This window comes from Leuciscus leuciscus (assembly GCF_965113295.1).
Source record: "Leuciscus leuciscus genome assembly, chromosome: 13".
Lineage (NCBI taxonomy): Eukaryota > Metazoa > Chordata > Actinopteri > Cypriniformes > Leuciscidae > Leuciscus > Leuciscus leuciscus.
The window spans coordinates 24,091,252-24,109,982 of NC_138737.1; the positions used below are offsets into that span (position 1 = coordinate 24,091,252).

At 40.6% G+C, this 18,731-nt stretch overlaps 2 long non-coding RNA genes across 4 annotated transcripts; one reads left to right on the plus strand and one right to left on the minus strand.

Annotated features, from left to right (window-relative positions):
- The first annotated feature begins 443 nt into the window (after window positions 1-443).
- Window positions 444-4,117, plus strand: LOC309513254. Its single transcript, XR_014211381.1, has 3 exons — window positions 444-1,858; window positions 2,533-2,634; window positions 3,275-4,117. It is a non-coding gene; the product is annotated as an uncharacterized lncRNA (long non-coding RNA).
- Window positions 4,118-6,340: 2,223 nt separating this feature from the next.
- On the minus strand, window positions 6,341-9,675 carry LOC309511910. 3 transcript variants are annotated; one of them, XR_014210819.1, is made up of 5 exons: window positions 8,935-9,675; window positions 8,159-8,260; window positions 7,365-7,486; window positions 7,095-7,207; window positions 6,341-6,443 (listed from the first exon to the last, which is right to left on the minus strand). It is a non-coding gene; the product is annotated as an uncharacterized lncRNA (long non-coding RNA). The 3 variants fall into 3 exon arrangements; XR_014210820.1 differs by having other exon boundaries at window positions 7,095-7,210; window positions 8,935-9,506; XR_014210821.1 differs by having other exon boundaries at window positions 6,414-6,443; window positions 7,111-7,210.
- Between the last annotated feature and the right edge of the window lie 9,056 nt (window positions 9,676-18,731).

Sequence of the window (18,731 nt, forward strand, 5' to 3'; positions counted from 1 at the left end):
ACGCCGCGCGTCGCGTTCATATACACTCTTGTCTGTAGGCTATATAGTTTTCCTCCCATAGAGCATATTATAAAGAAAAAGCTTAACGTCAATGCAGTAAGATGGTGATATTTAAACTCAGTAGCCAATACACCTTATTGAACATGCAACGCGCTATTACACGTTAAGCATTTTATAATGGTTTTCTATGGATGTTGTTCATAATCTAAATTTGGTACTTCAATACCACTCTCATTAAGCGTCTTAAATGGGGAAGAACGCTTGATTATGCTGCTATTGTCTGTTTTAGCAGAATACTGCCATCTAGTGGTAGCAGGTTTTCTCAGACAGCTGTGTGTGGATCGTGCAAGGCAAAACCAGCGAAATGAAAGTCTCAAAATCCAAATGAATCAAATAGGATTGTCAATGAATGCACTCGTGTCACCTCATCCACAAATGCCAACCTGGTCTCACAGGATTCCGTGAAATGTCCACGGGCCCTTAACTCAAAATCCGTGGAGCCATCACGGAATCGCCCCAAATTCCGTGATGCGGCCACGGATATTACTCCAATGCAAGTCAATGACATTGACCTTCCGTGGTCCACACACGGATACCCGTTTCAATGACGGAGTACAGATCTCACTCAATCGACGTGCTTTCTCATTTGGAAACGCAACATTTGAAGTATTTGTGAACTTTTCCAACATCAAATGCCATAATGACGTTAACCTGACTGTTATTGAAGCTATTGCATTGTCCTGTCATCATAACATTTCGGTTTGTTTCAGTTAGCCTAACCAAAGTCCCGTGATGGCACCACGGACCTCAACAACCTGACCTCACTCATGGACGTTGTAATGTTGCTGGCTTGTTTAGGAACTTATAAGCTTTAGGTCGACTGTGTTGCAATGGCATGTAATTAACTTGACATTTTGTCTCGTCCTGTCATCATAAAATCCAGTTTGATGGCGTTTTACACCTATTGCTCGCTTGGCTATAGTCAGATCTAAAATCTGTGATAGGAGCACGGAGTGAGTCTGTGGTGAGACCACGGATAACTCCAACGCGCAAGTCAATGACACTCACCTTCCGTGGTCCACACACGGATACCCGTTTCAATGACAGAGAACAGATCTCACTCAATGGACGTGCTTTCTCATTTGGAAACACAACATTTTAAATATTTATTTATTTTCCAACACCAAATACCATAAAGACTTTAACCTCTCTGTTATTGTAGCTATTGCATTGTCCAGCCATCATAAAAATTCAGTCTGATTCTGTTAGCCAAACTGAAGTCCCGTGATGGCACCACGGACCTCAACAACCTGACCTCACTCACTGGATGGTGTGATGTTGCTCACTTGTTTAGACACTTGAAAGCTTTATGTCGACTGTGTTGCAATTTTGTCTTGTCCTGTCATCATAAAATCCAGTTTGATGGCGTTTTACACCTATTGCTCGCTTGGCTATATAGTCAGATCTAAAATCTGTGATAGGAGCACGGATTGAGTCTGTGGTGAGACCACGGATAACTCCAACGTTCGTGATATGGTCACGTAATTTAATCTATTGATTCGTGCCACGGACACGTTTATTTCGTAATTTTTCGTCTTTCGTGATTACAGCTCGATTATTTCTGCCTGTCGGCTGCAGCAGAGAAGCTGTTTAATCAACATTTATTCACGAGATCTTATCGTGGTTTATGTATTTTTTTTAATGTTATTATTTCGGTCTTATTGCCAGGGAAGCTGGATTGTTTTGCTGTTTATTGATATTTTTTAAATTATATTTTATTAGTAGGAAATCGCGCTGAAGAAGTCTCGTTCCGAACACATCGCGATATTTGGCATCAGTTCACGTGTGTCAGCTGTTGGTAAGTAGCCTAGTAAATAAATACCTAAATACGCTGTCCTAATAATGTGTGATATAATGTCTTTTCTGTTTGTCGATATTAATCTGCCAAATATATCTGCCATTTCCACGGAGACTTTGCGTTTCATTGCTTTCTAATTCAAAATATATGATTAAACACTGCCTGTCACGTGACGTGCTATAGGCTTAGATATTCATATCAGATTAAAAATAGTACAATTAGTTCCAAAGTTGTATTTGTAGTTGAAGCACAGTAAAAACAACACTTACCATGCTTTTACCACAGTAACATTAGTTTTACTGTGATAAGTGTAGTAAAAAGACAGTAATCACAAAACTTACCATGCTTTTACCACACTATTGGTAGTTTTAATGTGATACTTATTGTAAATGCACAGTAACCACAACACTTACCATGCTTTTACCACAGTAACCCTAGTTTTACTGTGATAGGGTGTGGTAAAAGGACAGTAACCACAAAACTGACCATGCTTTTACCTCTGTATTGATAGTTTTAAAGTGATATTTGTTGTAAATGCATATTAACCACAACACTTGCCATGCTTTTAACGCTTTATAATGTAACATCCAATATTTGTAAGGTAAATCAGTACTTTTTCCTTTAAATAATCCTATATATTATACATAATTATATTTTCTTTTCTCTTTTTTCAGCTGAAAAGACCAAAAGGGCCTTTCGGACTCAGTCAGCCCATTATTGTTTGAGGAGAAGTAAACGGAGGAGACGGAAAGCTGCAAAGGCAAATATTCACGATGGTATGTATGTGTTGGTTTTAACCCTAAATCAAACATTTTATCAAGCATTTGTTGTTTCTTAAAACTTTTCTCACAAAACCCATAGCCCAATCAGTACAAACATACCGTAGTCTGAAAGTCTTAATAATTCACAAGATTGAACAAGTTGTCAAATTCGTACGATACTCGTACATATTTGTGTACTCGTACACAATCCTGCAGCTTTTACTCCTAGTGCTGTCATTGGCTACTGCCTCAATTCCTGTACATATTTATCGCAATATTTGTAAATCAGTTGCGCCACTTCTTGGAAAGTTGTCGGATATCACACACACTGTCAGAAAGTTTATATTAATTGCAAATTGGTCCCCGTCTGTTCATGTTCCAGTGATACATGATGTCTCTCCACACCTCATAACTTACCTCTGTTTGCAAGAGAGGAAAAGCTTATCTGACTTGTCACATGACATCAGATACTCGATTATTTTGTCATAATCAGAATGTTACACTGCTGATAACTGTCCCGTTTGCATGTAAATCATTTTCATATGATTATTGCTTGCTATTAAAGACATACTTTTATTCATAGAAATGCCCACATATCAGTGAACTTATAACATAAAAATGCTTTTAACATTTAATTATGCAACACTCTTTACAGAAAACATATCCCACAGTTATGGATAAACTCACAACGTCATCATCAAGTGCTGTGCTGGGCACATTGGGCAACAAGTGTCCTCCAACGTATTCGATCCATGGCCAAGTTCTCCACATCTTCCCATGGGACACTGACATTCTTCAGGTCTTCATGAAACATCTGTCTCTGTGTCTTCCTTGGTCTTCCCTGTCTTCTGCATCCTCCTGGTGGTGTCCACTTCATCACTGTGTTTGGGTGTTGTTGTTTGGGCATGCGCAGGATGTGTCCAGCGAGGTGCACCCTTTGCTCTGTCACAGTTTCTGAAAGTCTTCATGTGGAGTCCCACTCCTCCTCAGGATCTCTTTGATATATGCAGAACCAATATTGAAAATAGTGATTTATCTTTTTCCATATTGTTAAAGCATTTTGTTTTCTCTTTTCAGCTTCATAAACTGTACTTGATTTCTGCCTAATGCCTTTATAAAAAAGGGTCAGTGCTCATCAGGTGTTTTGCTAAAGGACATATTTATTGCATAGTTACAATAAAAGTGACCAATAATCACAAGGATATAGAATGAAAGTTGAGAATGTAAAATGTTGTGCTTATGTTTTTGCCTATTTGTTCTTTAAAGCGACGAAACAAATGTATTTTCACATAACAAAGTTGAATCTCATATTTTGGTTTGTAAATATATAACTTCATCATAGCAATTTTTTGAACGTTAATGTATGTGTCACTATAATAGATTGCCCCTGTATCTGGATATTTTAAATTAACTGATTTTTATACTGTTGTGCAGTAGTTTTGGCGCTACATTTGTCTTTAAACAGTTTGACATTAAATATTGGAATAAGCTTTCAAAATTGTGTCCATTCATTGTGCTTTTGTTACATTTATTTGAATATAATTGATATATCTTTGACTATACATACACTGTAAATGTTAGAAGCACTTTAGTAGGCCTACATGCAATTATCTTTAATTAAAATACTGCAAAACTACTCCTGCTGTAGGCCTTTGCTTAGAAAAAAGTTTCTCTTTCAAATGTATTTATGCATCAGTCTAATCAAATAAGCAAATTTGTGTCATTGATCATGTGAACTCGTTTTTGGACGGTAACCACACAAAGAGTCTTTTGTTTTTAAATATGAGTTTTATAATTTAATTAGAAATAATACATGTTTAACAGCCTTAATTAAATATTTAAGGTATCTATCCCTGCAGCCGGAACCAGAAGAGATCTGTCATCATTTGCCATAAATGGGCATGTAAGTGTGACGCATTTATTCAGCTGGGTTTGTATTGGCTGTGACTTAGTCATGGCCTAGTGGTTAGGGAGTTGGGAGGGGCAGTCATGGCCTAGTGGTTAGGGAGTTGAACTGGTAACCCAAAGGTTGCTGGTTCGATTCCAGAGCCGGTGGGAAATGACTGAGGTGCCCTTGAGCAAGGCACCTAACCCCTAATCGCTCCCCGGGCGCCACACAAAGGCTGCCCGCTGCTCTGGGTGTGTGTATCCACGTTTGCAGTGTGTGTGTGTTAACTAGTCACTACTCTGCTCCTAATGTGTGTGCATTAACTTGGATGGGTTAAATGCAGAAGTCAAATTCCAAGTATGGGTTACCATACTTGGCCGTCACGTGTCACTTTCACTTTCACTTTCACTTTATCGCAGAACTCGCTGTGATTGGACAATCGTTTAACCCATATAAACTGGCGCTTCATGTTACAAAGTATGGTTTGGTGTTATTATTACATTAGTTATACATTAAGCTAACTATAAAGTGTCTCTATAATGTGAGAAATTACTCCTTTACCGAGATCCTAACCCTAACCCTAAGCATGTCTGCACATTTCAATGAACTACAGAACAATGCTTCCTGTTCCACTGATAGAATGACAGAGATATGTGGGTAATGTAGTATAAAACGTTTAGTAATAAAACAATAAATGTTAAATAAATTATATATTTAATGGACAACTGGATATCTTCATTGCGCAAACCTTTATGACATATATGAGGGACAGGCTGAAATTTGATATTTTACTGTGAGCACTTTAAAAATAACCTTTATGCCAGCTTTCCATATATATCTGAAAACTGTGGCCAACATTATTTATTATACATAGCATAAGCAGTCGTCCTGCAGATTTTCTCTTTGATACACTAACCGGACTTCGAGTTACAGCCATTTGAAATGTGCATTTGTTTGCTCTTCTGGGGGCCATTGCTGGGCCATACAATCTACACAGATCTACACACACTATTACTATTACACAAGGGTAATGCACCATTCAGTAAAACAACAAAAAAACAGTGCCAACATTTCCTTTTCACCCCCCCTCTGATTGCTGCTTATATGCCTGACATCAGTGATATATGCTTTCATTCAAAAAGCAGTTGTAGATGTGCTAGAATGATCAACATGGATCATCTTCAATTAAGCGTTAAGTATTTATAGCAAGATAGCCCACTGTAGCCTCTTGTTATTCACATAGCTTCCTTTTATTTCACTGCAAACTGGCATACATGCAAGTATGTGCAACTTTTGTTGCATTGTTGTCCCAAATATCATTAACCAGATCTACATTTTTTTATGTCCCAAGTAAAAGAATCATGGTCATTAATTATATGTAGTAATTTATAAGTTATTAATTATATGTAGGCCTAGTTATTTTTTAATTAATTAAACTAAAGAAATAAGAAATTAAAATTTCTCAAATAAAAATGTTTATTTACTGTACCAAACACCACTTTCAATACACAATAGTCACCATACTTTATTAAACAACACTTTATTGGAGGACACAGAATAAAGTTAATAAAGTAGCATAAAGACAAATGAGATTCAAGATAAATAAAAATGTGTCTTCAAAAATACATTAACATCATAATAGTCCATTCACAGCTGCTGAAGCCATAAAATTAGTGCCAGAGAATCATATTCAGTCACCTACAGAAAACAGATTTGATATTGTGTTGGAAAATAATGATTCATTATCACAGCTAAACTGGTTTCTTGCTCTTCCCTGTACGTCTCTATCATGTTCGTGTTCTTCTTCCTCGTCTAAACAGTTTGTTCAGTTGAAGAACAGAAGAACAGAAGATGTGATCAATGATGTGGTGTAGCTTTTTCTCAACCAGGAGAAGAAGTCTCAACATCCCATTGTCAGGTGTTCTCCAGTCCTGGTCTGAAAGTAAAACAGAAAACAGAAACCATTCAAATAAAGTTGTTTAATGGCCAGTCGGGTCAGCTTATGTTCTGCATTATTTAAAGCAGTGATGGTTTACTCTGGCCCTCAGCGTCCACTGTCCTGCAGATTTTGCTCCGACCTCAAACCCTCCTGCCTATTGTCTAGAAATAAACCTGAAGACTTTGGTTAAAATTTTCAGATGTGCTCGATTAGGGTTGGAGGTTAACTCTTAACTAACCTCAAAAAGTAGAATGCAAAGGGCCAGAGTTGCCTGTTCCTTACATAAATTTACAAAGCAGCATTATATAATATACACATTGAAGTATTTATTATATATATATATATATATATATATATATATATATATATATATATATATATTGGAGCACATAATATAAGCTAAGTACTGAACAAAAACTGTTTTACCCATATCAACAGCAACCTATTTTAAAAGATTTTTAAGAAAGGCATTGTCTCTTTTGAGCCTTTGCCAGTGATGCTTGATTTCTTTCCAGACAACATACTCTTCTGTCACTTGTTTCAAGAGCTTCACATGATCAAAAACCAAGTGGAAACCTGTACAATGTAAAATTGTCAACATCAAATTATGTACTACATTTTACAGCATTGTTTCAATTCAAGACATACCAATGGACTCGCTCACTTTTCTGTCTTCTTTGGGCACCAGATGTTCCTTCCTCACCCGAAACAAAGGACTTATTCGATTAGCTTGCGTTGATATAAGGACTGGTCTTCCTTCTCTGCTGTAAAACAAGATAGTCTCGACTTACTCTATGTGCAATTACTATTGTTCCTGAAACATAAATTAAGACAGTATTAAATAAGTTAATTTACCATATGATTCAGGAGAGAACATTTGATGAGTAAATACTGATTGCAATATTCTAGAAACTTCACCTGGGAAGGGCTGATCACGGCAAGATTCGCTGCGACTCACTAGTAGCTCTTGTAATGGTTGGCTCCTAAAAGAGCTGTTGAGTTTGATATTGTAGAGCTTTAAAAAAAAGGACTAAGCAATCCTGCAAAACAGAAAGGAAGGTAATTTTAATACATTACTTGCAAATAGTCAGTTTATAACTGTATGATATGTTTTCTGTAAAGAGTGTTGCATAATTAAATGTTAAAAGCATTTTTATTTTATAAGTTCACTGATATGTGGGCATTTCTATGAATAAAAGTATGTCTTTAATAGCAAGCAATAATTATATGAAAATGATTTACATGCAAACGGGACAGTTATCAGCAGTGTAACATTCTGATTATGACAAAATAATCGAGTATCTGATGTCATGTGACAAGTCAGATAAGCTTTTCCACTCTTGCAAACAGAGGTAAGTTATGAGGTGTGGAGAGACATCATGTATCACTGGAACATGAACACAGTGTGTGTGATATCCGACAACTTTCCAAGAAGTGGCGCAACTGATTTACAAATATCGCGATAAATATGTACAGGAATTGAGGCAGTAGCCAATGACAGCACTAGGAGTAAAAGCTGCAGGATTGTGTACGAGTACACAAATATGTACGTGTATCGTACGAATTTGACAACTTGTTAAATCTTGTGAATTATTAAGACTTTCAGACTATGTTTGTACTGATTGGGCTATGGGTTTTGTGAGAAAAGTTTTAAAAAACAACAAATGGTTGATAAAATGTTTGATTTAGGGTTAAAACCAACACATACATACCATCGTGAATATTTGCCTTTGCAGCTTTCCGTCTCCTCCGTTTACTTCTCCTCAAACAATAATGGGCTGACTGAGTCCGAAAGGCCCTTTAGGTCTTTTCAGCTGAAAAAAGAGAAAAGAAAATATAATTATGTATACTATATAGGATTATTTAAAGGAAAAAGTACTGATTTACCTTACAAATATTGGATGTTACATTATAAAGCGTTAAAAGCATGGCAAGTGTTGTGGTTAATATGCATTTACAACAAATATCACTTTAAAACTATCAATACAGAGGTAAAAGCATGGTAAGTTTTGTGGTTACTGTCCTTTTACCACACCCTATCACAGTAAAACTAGGGTTACTGTGGTAAAAGCATGGTAAGTGTTGTGGTTACTGTGCATTTACAATAAGTATCACATTAAAACTACCAATAGTGTGGTAAAAGCATGGTAAGTTTTGTGATTACTGTCTTTTTACTACACTTATCACAGTTAAACTAATGTTACTGTGGTAAAAGCATGGTAAGTGTTGTTTTTACTGTGCTTCTACTACAAATACAACTTTGGAACTAATTGTACTATTTTTAATCTGATATGAATATCTAAGCCTATAGCACGTCACGTGACAGGCAGTGTTTAATCATATATTTTGAATTAGAAAGCAATGAAACGCAAAGTCTCCGTGGAAATGGCAGATATATTTGGCAGATTAATATCGACAAACAGAAAAGACATTATATCACACATTATTAGGACAGCGTATTTAGGTATTTATTTACTAGGCTACTTACCAACAGCTGACACACGTGAACTGATGCCAAATATCGCGATGTGTTCGGAACGAGACTTCTTCAGCGCGATTTCCTACTAATAAAATATAATTTTAAAAATATCAATAAACAGCAAAACAATCCAGCTTCCCTGGCAATAAGACCGAAATAATAACATTAAAAAAAATACATAAACCACGATAAGATCTCGTGAATAAATGTTGATTAAACAGCTTCTCTGCTGCAGCCGACAGGCAGAAATAATCGAGCTGTAATCACGAAAGACGAAAAATTACGAAATAAACGTGTCCGTGGCACGAATCAATAGATTAAATTACGTGACCATATCACGAACGTTGGAGTTATCCGTGGTCTCACCACAGACTCAATCCGTGCTCCTATCACAGATTTTAGATCTAACTATATAGCCAAGCGAGCAATAGGTGTAAAACGCCATCAAACTGGATTTTATGATGACAGGACAAGACAAAATTGCAACACAGTCGACATAAAGCTTTCAAGTGTCTAAACAAGTGAGCAACATCACACCATCCAGTGAGTGAGGTCAGGTTGTTGAGGTCCGTGGTGCCATCACGGGAATTCAGTTTGGCTAACAGAATCAGACTGAATTTTTATGATGGCTGGACAATGCAATAGCTACAATAACAGAGAGGTTAAAGTCTTTATGGTATTTGGTGTTGGAAAATAAATAAATACTTAAAATGTTGTGTTTCCAAATGAGAAAGCACGTCCATTGAGTGAGATCTGTTCTCTGTCATTGAAACTGGATTTTATGATGACAGGACGAGACAAAATGTCAAGTTAATTACATGCCATTGCAACACAGTCGACCTAAAGCTTATAAGTTCCTAAACAAGCCAGCAACATTACAACGTCCATGAGTGAGGTCAGGTTGTTGAGGTCCGTGGTGCCATCACGGGACTTTGGTTTGGCTAACTGAAAAGTCCCGTGATGCAATAGCTTCAATAACAGTCAGGTTAACGTCATTATGGCATTTGATGTTGGAAAAGTTCACAAATACTTCAAATGTTGCGTTTCCAAATGAGAAAGCACGTCGATTGAGTGAGATCTGTACTCCGTCATTGAAACGGGTATCCGTGTGTGGACCACGGAAGGTCAATGTCATTGACTTGCATTGGAGTAATATCCGTGGCCGCATCACGGAATTTGGGGCGATTCCGTGATGGCTCCACGGATTTTGAGTTAAGGGCCCATGGACATTTCACGGAATCCTGTGAGACCAGGTTGAAAAATGCCCCTCCTCGCGGCCAAAACCAGTCGTCTGTGGATGAGAATCCAAAACAAGCACTGGTGGGACGTTGTCCTGCTTCACTTCACAGACGTTGAGTGAAATGAGAATTTTAGAATGACACTTATTTATGACACTTTATTCAACAGGAAGAACAGCTCCTTCCGCGCATCATACGTCATTACGCTATTTAACGTCATTGCACATGCGCAGTCCTTTCAGTTTTGGTTTTCAATCCGATCAAGTGTTTACATGTCCTCTTGATCGGATTACAAAAGGAATAAACCACCCCTTTCAATCCGATCGATTTTTTAGTCCGATTGAGCCGTCAATCCGATTATAAGTGTAAACGCAGCTAGTGTCATATGGCCCCAAAACAACACTGCTGGTTGAAATTGCGGCACGGGTTGCATAATGATGTTGCCTTTTCATTGTCCAGATATTGACTGCGGCACAATGGCCAATCACATTTGTCCCTCTTCTCCTGTTATTGTGAAGATTGAAGCCAGCTTCAACGAGCACAGCTCTTCTTTCTCCTTCTCCTTCTCCTTCTTCTTCTCCTTCTCCTCGTCCTAAACCCTCTACTCCTCTCCCCTCATCTCTCATCTCCACTGTTCCTCTCCCTCTCATTAAAGGGATAGTTCACCCAACAATGAAAATTCTGTCATCATTTACTCAGGTTGCTCCAAACCTGTATGAATGTCTTTCAATGAATGTTGAACACAAAATAAGATATTTTGAAGAATGTCGGTAACCAAACCGTAGTATTTTTTTTCTCTCGATACTATGGAAGTCAATGGTGCCCATCAATGGTTTGGTTACAAACATTCTTCAAAATATCTTATTTTGTGTTCAACAGAAGAAAGACATTCATACAGGTTTGAAGCAACCTGGGGGTGAGTAATTGATTACAGAATTCTCATTTTTGGGTGAACTACCCCTTTAATACCCTTTTTCTTCCCTCTTCACCGCCTCTCACTTTTATTGTTGTAATTGAGATAAACAATTAATCCTAAAAACAATCCTAATTGTGTAAACAAAACAATGTGTTGTGTGTATCAGATTGCAGTTAACAATTTGGGACTAACTGAAAACATACCATGTGCAACTGAGAATTTAACAAATAACAGAGTTTTGTTTGTTGTGTTTGGGAAAATGGTCCAAAAATGTTTGTGATTTTTGTAAAACAACAAAAAAGTTTGTAAAACAACAAACTATATAAAATTAATTGAGAAAAGCTGTGACAGAATTGTGAATAACACAGATGAGATTATTGGTTTAGGGTTGAAACAATATAGAAAGCGCTCAAATAGGACAACTACAAGTACAAGAAGCTGGAGGAAGGCCAAGAAGAACATTTGTCTCTGACGAGATCTTGAGAATCAGGCGAAAGACAAGAGGTGACTAAGGAATAAATGTGACTTTATATTTTGTATGCAAAATGTTTTATTTACAGTTTTTTTTCCCCAATTAGTTGAACAGGTTTGCTGAATCGTTTGGCTCATTGTCCCAAAACAACAAACACAAAACTCCATGAATCTAGTAGATATTGCATTCAAAACTGTTCCAAAATGTGTTTTTGCTGCAAAATGATATACACACATGAAGAGATCCATCTACCAACCAACAACACACTGATGTGCTCAACACAAAACACTATATGAAACCCCATCAGTAAGTTTATGCCTTACAGACACTGTAGATGGTTGCGAAAGATTGTTACACTAATGTATACCTACTCAAATATACATTAACACACAAATGAAATACAGAAACAAAAACTTTGTCATTTACAGTATTTCCAAAATGCAGTATTATTTATGTAAAACTTGGGTTTTGAATGTAACATGTTCCACACCCAACAAGAGTAAACTAGGAAAAACATTCAGTAGGATAAAGAGAAAAATTCAAGTGGCAATGTTTTTCAGAAGCCTAAACACTAAAAGACAAAAAACACAGTACTTCATCTTCATTACAAGCAATGTTGTCCCTGGCTAAACATTGGGGAAAGAATCTTCTGGAGTGACGGATCCATCCACCGCAGGCCTGCACATCAACTTCACCATACGCATATAGTGTCTGGAGAAGAGGCATACTTGCATACTTGGGATGGCGGTCATACACCTTCCATCATCATGGCGAAAAAAAAAAGGAATGGGGAATATGTTGGGAGGAATAGAACTTTCTTCGCCCTCTTATCCTCCTCTTACTCTCACTCCTTCACCTCAAGCTCTTGCTTCACCATCGACTTCCATTTTCCTCAAAAATAAGAAAGCTCATCCAAATAAACAATTCTGCAACTGTTTACACTGGTGAGTGTGTTGCCAATTGGTGTAAAGAGCTCAGCATTGTGAATAGTGTTGCTTTTCAACGGGACTAAAGAGATATTAATTTTAAATTATTTGCCTAAATTGTGTATAGTTGTATAGTGTATAGTTTTGCAAACAGTGTGATATAGAATTTATAAATGTAAAGCTGGATCTGTGCTTTCAATTTTAAAGACTTGGTTTAGTGATTTGTTACATGAGTTTCAGGTTTTGGTGATTGTGTTTCAAGTTTTTGATTTTAGTGTGTGAACAATTGGAAAATAAACTAATACTTTTTTTTCCATGTTTCTTATACTGTAGTTGAATATTTTATTGTTTCACAGTATTACAATTTTAAAATGCTTTGCAAATTTCATTTAATGTGATTTATTGTGTACATTCAAGGGGGAAAAAAATGTAATGCTGTGCTTATTCATCCAAACATAAATGTGTTTCTTTTCAAATAAAGATATTTTTCCCTAAAAAAAAACATATGGAGGAATTTATTTGATAGTACCTACCCTCTAAACTGTAATTTATGTAGATTACAGTAGTATTATGTTGAAAATGTCAAAATGTAGGTTTGTGTACAAAAAAAAAAAAAAAAAAATCTATAAAGTAATAGGCCATGATCATTTAATTGTAAATAACTTTGTATGGGTTGTGTGTGAAATTCAGATCACTGTGACCGAAGAGCTTGTTATATATTACAGCCAGGCCACTGAGAACAATGTTTCTCATCACAGAGATAGGTTTATGGTTTATTGTTTGATTTGATTGTTGTTGTGTTACCCTTATGGGTGTTTATTTATTTATTTTTTACTTAACACAAAAAAAATTGTGTGTTCATTAGTTACAGACAATGTAAAAAATGTAAGCTTTTCATTTTTTTTTTTTTTTTTTTGGCTTTGGCTTTGGCTTTGGCTTTGGCTTTCTTTCTTGCATGCCCGTCTCATTATAGTTGTTATCATAATCTTTCAAACTGGAGCCATACAGTCCATAATGTCAAATATTATATTCTATAGGTATTTTCTCAATATTTGATTTGATTACAGCAGCTGAATTCATCCAATTAACATCTGCTTCAATGAGTCAGTGATCCCACTTCATATTTTGACATTAATCAAACATGAATCAAATAACTCAATAGCCTAATTGATCGTATGGATATGCATGTTCTTAAATGTCATCTTTTATTCCTGTTTATATATTGTGAAAGCAATCACACTGGAAACTATATGCAAAATTAACAATAATGACAGTAGGGGGCGCTAAAGTTCCATGAATAAATGTTTCTGTCTGTGAATGCTGCCTCTTTGAGGCAGACCTTCAAACCTTTGACTGGTTTCATAATAGTTCTAACTGGTATGAAAATATTGACTGCAAACTTTGATAATTAATAATTTGTAGACGCTAAAACTTTTTATAACTTTTCTTTAGCCCATTGAGGTTAGCGGAGGACTCTCTCCCGATACACATAAAGCACTCACGGAGATGCAGTCGTAACACAAAAAGCCGTTGTTTATTGATCACGATCTCCGGTTTACTTTTCAAACAAAATTCAAATGAAACTTCCAAGAAAACGAAATGTGAACAGCTACCATAACATGCGACTGAAGAAAACGTACTCGGTTACTAACGTAACCTCGGTTCTCTCTAGAAGAGGGAACGAGTACTGCGTAAGATATCTTACGCTAGGGGAAAATCCTTTTCCGCGAGATATTGAAGCCAAAAATTATCCTTAATTTTGTAATAATGCAAAACGCGTTGCAGCAGCAATGCAGACATAGGCGAGACAGCTCGCGCGCCTATTGGCTGCTCTGCGGCAACTGCAGCAGCCTATCGAGCGAGGCCTGGCGTGACGTCAGACCCAATCAGGGCACTTCGCGCCCGCTGCGTCACGTCCCGCCGAAATGGGCGTGGTCTAGGCCTATAAATATCGCTCGCAGGCAGCTATTATCTGGTTTTTCATCATCGAAGCAACCAGAGCGTGTGCATGCACGGCAAGATACGCAGTACTCGTTCCCTCTTCTAGAGAGAACCGAGGTTACGTTAGTAACCGAGTACGTTCTCTTACGAGAGGTCTCTCGTACTGCGTAAGATATCTTACGCTAGGGGACCCAGTGTAAAACGCCGTGCATGCTGAGATCTGACACCAAAGACCCAAGGGCGAAAGCCCGGGGTACATATAGTGCACAATCACTCAGTGAACTCACAGAGAGTCCGGGAAGAAGGAGGGGTGCAGCCTCACTTTTCCACATAAAGTAGCGTCGAAGGGACGCAAATTTCATCATACAGACAGGGCGGGGTACGGCCTGAACTGATGGGAAAAAATGTGGGTCTTACACAGTTTGCCCAGCTTTAAACTGTCGAAAATTGAGCTGTGCTCAGTAAACGCAGCATTCTGAGCTGAACGCATCAGGTCAGATAATACTGGTAGTTTAGACCGACAGCAGCCTGGCCTGCAGGGCGGGAACCTCTAGGTTATAAAACCTTATAAATGTAGACGGGGAGGCCCAGCCTGCCGCCATACAAATATCTTGCAAGGCAATCCCACTTGACCAGGCCCACGAAGAGGCCATGCCTCTCGTGGAATGCGCTCTGACACCCAAAGGGCACTGCATGCCCTTGGAGGCGTATGCCAGCGCTATAGCATCAACTATCCATCTGGATAGGCTCTGTTTCGACGCGGCTAGTCCCTTAGAACGTCCGCTAAACGAAACAAAGAGCTGTTCCGTCTGTCTGAAAACAGACGAGCGAGACACATAAGCTCGTAATGCCCTGACTGGGCAAAGGAGGCTCGCGTCTCTTTCCTCATCAGGGACCGGTAGGGCTGACAGAGAGATAATCTGCGCCCTAAACGGTGTGTTGAGGGATTTTGGAACATAACCGTGCTTAGGTTTGAGTATAACTTTTGAGTCATTGGGCCCAAACTCCATGCACGCCGCGCTCACAGAGAGCGCGTGCAGATCCCCTATGCGCTTCACTGAAGCGAGAGCCAGCAAAAACACCGTTTTGAAAGACAGGTGTTTCAAATCGATTGACTGTAAAGGCTCAAATGGCGCACCTTTCATGGCTTCCAGAACCGTAGAAAGGTCCCATACGGGGACTGAGGGAGGTCTGGGAGGATTCAGTCTCTTAGCTCCTCTAAGGAAGCGGATGACTAAATCGTTCCTTCCTATTGACTGACCAAGCGTTGTTTCTGAGAACGCTGCTATAGCCGCCACATAAACTTTGAGCGTGGAGGGGGCCCTGCCCCCATCCAACAGCTCTTGTAGGAAGGAAAGCACCTCCGTCACATCACAGTTTGTGGGTGACACACCACGGGCTGTGCACCAGCCCGAAAACACTGACCATTTCGAAGAATAGAGTCGTCTTGTAGACGGAGCTCTAGCCTGCGTGATCGTGTTTAATACTCCTTTAGGGAGTCCAACATGTACCCGTTGATGGCCCAGACATGAAGGGACCATAGTTCCGGGTGAGGATGCCAGATCGAGCCGCGGGCCTGTGAGAGGAGATCTCTCCTCACTGGTACTGGCCACGGGGCAGTACTTGCTAACTGCATCACGGCTGGGAACCAAGGTTGGTTTTTCCAGAACGGTGCTACCAGCAGTACTGAGCATCCTTCTTCCCTGATCCGTTCTATCACCTGAGGCAGGAGAGAGACGGGGGGAAAAGCATAGAGCGGGCGGCGGGGCCACACATGGGCCAGCGCGCTCCTGCTCTTGGAGAAAAATTCTTGACAGTGAGCGTTTTCTTGAGACGCAAACAGGTCCACTTCCGCTCTGCCGAATTTCTTCCACAGCAGTTGGACTGTCTGTGGGTGTAGAGACCATTCGCCTGCCGGAACATTGTTCCTGGACAGTCTGTCTGGTCCTATATTCATGATCCCTGGCACGTGCGCTGCTCTGAGCGAGCGCAGGTTGCACTGAGCCCATACCAGGAGGCGTTCTGCCAGCCTGTACAGTTTCTCGGATCTGATGCCGCCCTGGCGATTTATGTAGGACACCACAGACATGTTGTCCGAACGGACCAAGACGTGGTGACCTTTTATTTGGGGACAAAAACGCGTCAGTGCGTTGTCTACTGCCAGCATTTCGAGGCAGTTTATGTGCAGGAGCTTCTCCCGTTCTGACCACTGGCCGAAGAACGGTCTGCCCTCGAGCAGCGCTCCCCATCCCGAGGTGGACGCGTCCGTGGACACCACTTTCACCCTCGAGGAAGTCCCCAGGCTTACACCTGATTGGTACCAGTCGTTCGCTTTCCAGGGTTTCAGAGCTGTAACGCATTTCTGATTGACCCTGAGGCGAAGCAAACCGGGTGCCCACGCTTCGCGTGGGACTCGCGCTTTCAGCCAAAACTGCAGCGGGCGCATGCGGAGCAGACCCAGCTGGAGCACTGACGATGCTGAGGCCATGAGACCTAGCATCTTCTGAAAATCTCTTGAGCGGGACAGACGCGCCGCAGCGAAAAGAGTTCGCTGTGCGTCGAATGTCTACCGCGCGCTGTTGTGATAGTCGCGCTATCATGGATAGTGAGTCCAGTTCTGTGCCCAGGAAAGATATTTTCTGACTGGGAGACAGGGAGCTCTTCGCCCAATTGACACTCAGACCCAAATCCTCGAGGTGATCGAGTAAAATGGTCGTGTGTTCTATGAGCACTGCGCGAGATTGCGCTAGAATCAGCCAATCGTCCAAATAGTTCAGCACTCGCATGCCTCTCATTCTGAGGGGTGCGAGCGCCGCATCCATGCACTTCGTAAATGTACGGGGTGCTAGGGACAAACCGAACGGCAGGACTGTGTACTGATATGCCTGGCCCTCGAAGGCGAATCTCAAATATCGCCTGTGACGTGACGCTATCTGTATTTGAAAACACGCGTCTTTCAGATCTATTGACACAAACCAATCTCCTTGGCGAATCTGCACAAGGATTTGCCTGGTCGTGAGCATCCTGAACTGTCGCTTCACAAGCACTTTGTTCAGTTGCCTTAGATCTAGTATGGGTCTGAGACCCCCGTCTTTTTTCGGTACCAGGAAGTATCTGCTGTATAGCCCTCCCTCGCTCTGATCTTGAGAGAGAGGTTCTATGGCCCCTTTGCTCAATAGTTTCGTCACCTCGGCTCGAAGTAGATGTGCTACTTCTGCTTTTACCGTGGTCTCGACGCGCGCCACATAGCGGCGAGGGCGTCGGCGAAACTGCAGCGAATAGCCTCTTTCTATAATGTTCAGCACCCACTTCGAAACCCCGGGTAGCTTTGCCCATGCGTCTGCATGGATAGCTAGGGGTCGAATACGAAGCGCGCTCCGCTCGCTCAGCGATGGAGAAGCTTCGGTGTGCTGTAACACAAGCGTGTCGCTCGTGACATTTGAGGCATGGGGCGCGCTGATGACAGCGGGCAGATTGCCCGCGCTCGACTCCTCTGCGGTGGTTAACCGCGAGGGGGAGGGCTGGGCGGTTCCCGTGGGAACTGTCATGTCTATGTGTGGATGTGGGCGCGGGACAGCGGGCACATTTATCACACCGAAAGCATCGTTCGCTTGCGTGAAGCGAGTGCACGTTGGTTTCGTTTTTACAGAAACCGTGAGACATGCATAACGTGGTGTTAGTGGGCACATTCACCATGTTTGAAGCGCAATCGGTCTGAGCCGATTCATGTGCGCGAGCCCTGTGTGACGGGCTGTGCTTGTGTGTAGAGATGGGCACTGGGCAGTGGGCATTCTTCTTACACATAAAGCACCATCGGCCGTGGCCGGGACACCAGAAAAAATTCACACTTATGGGATTTATCTGGGTAGCCGTAAAAACGGCGTTTGTGTGCAGGCAAGCGGGTGACAGAACCGACTTGTTTACTGCAGGATACACTGGAACAGTCACATTTACTGGAACTGAACGAGCGAGAAGTTGCCATAGAAACAGAGAGCGTCAACATGCTGGCGTTTATTGCAGGCCTGCGTGCATTACAACAGGCTTGTTCACTGCAATATTGACATTTCCAGTCGCCTGAATTCCAGAGGGGAATGGGAAATGTATAGGAAAAAGGAGGTTGGTCCGTCCGCAGCGGGACCAGAAAAACTCCCTTTTTTCCTTACGCCAGTGACGCACGGAACACCATAGAAACGGTGTTTGGGTGCAGGCGAGCGGGTTGTACAACGCGCTCGTTGGCTGCAAAATACACATCTGCAGTCGCCTTTTCAGGGAACTGACAGAGCGAGCATTGACGGCATAATTTTATCTGCCGG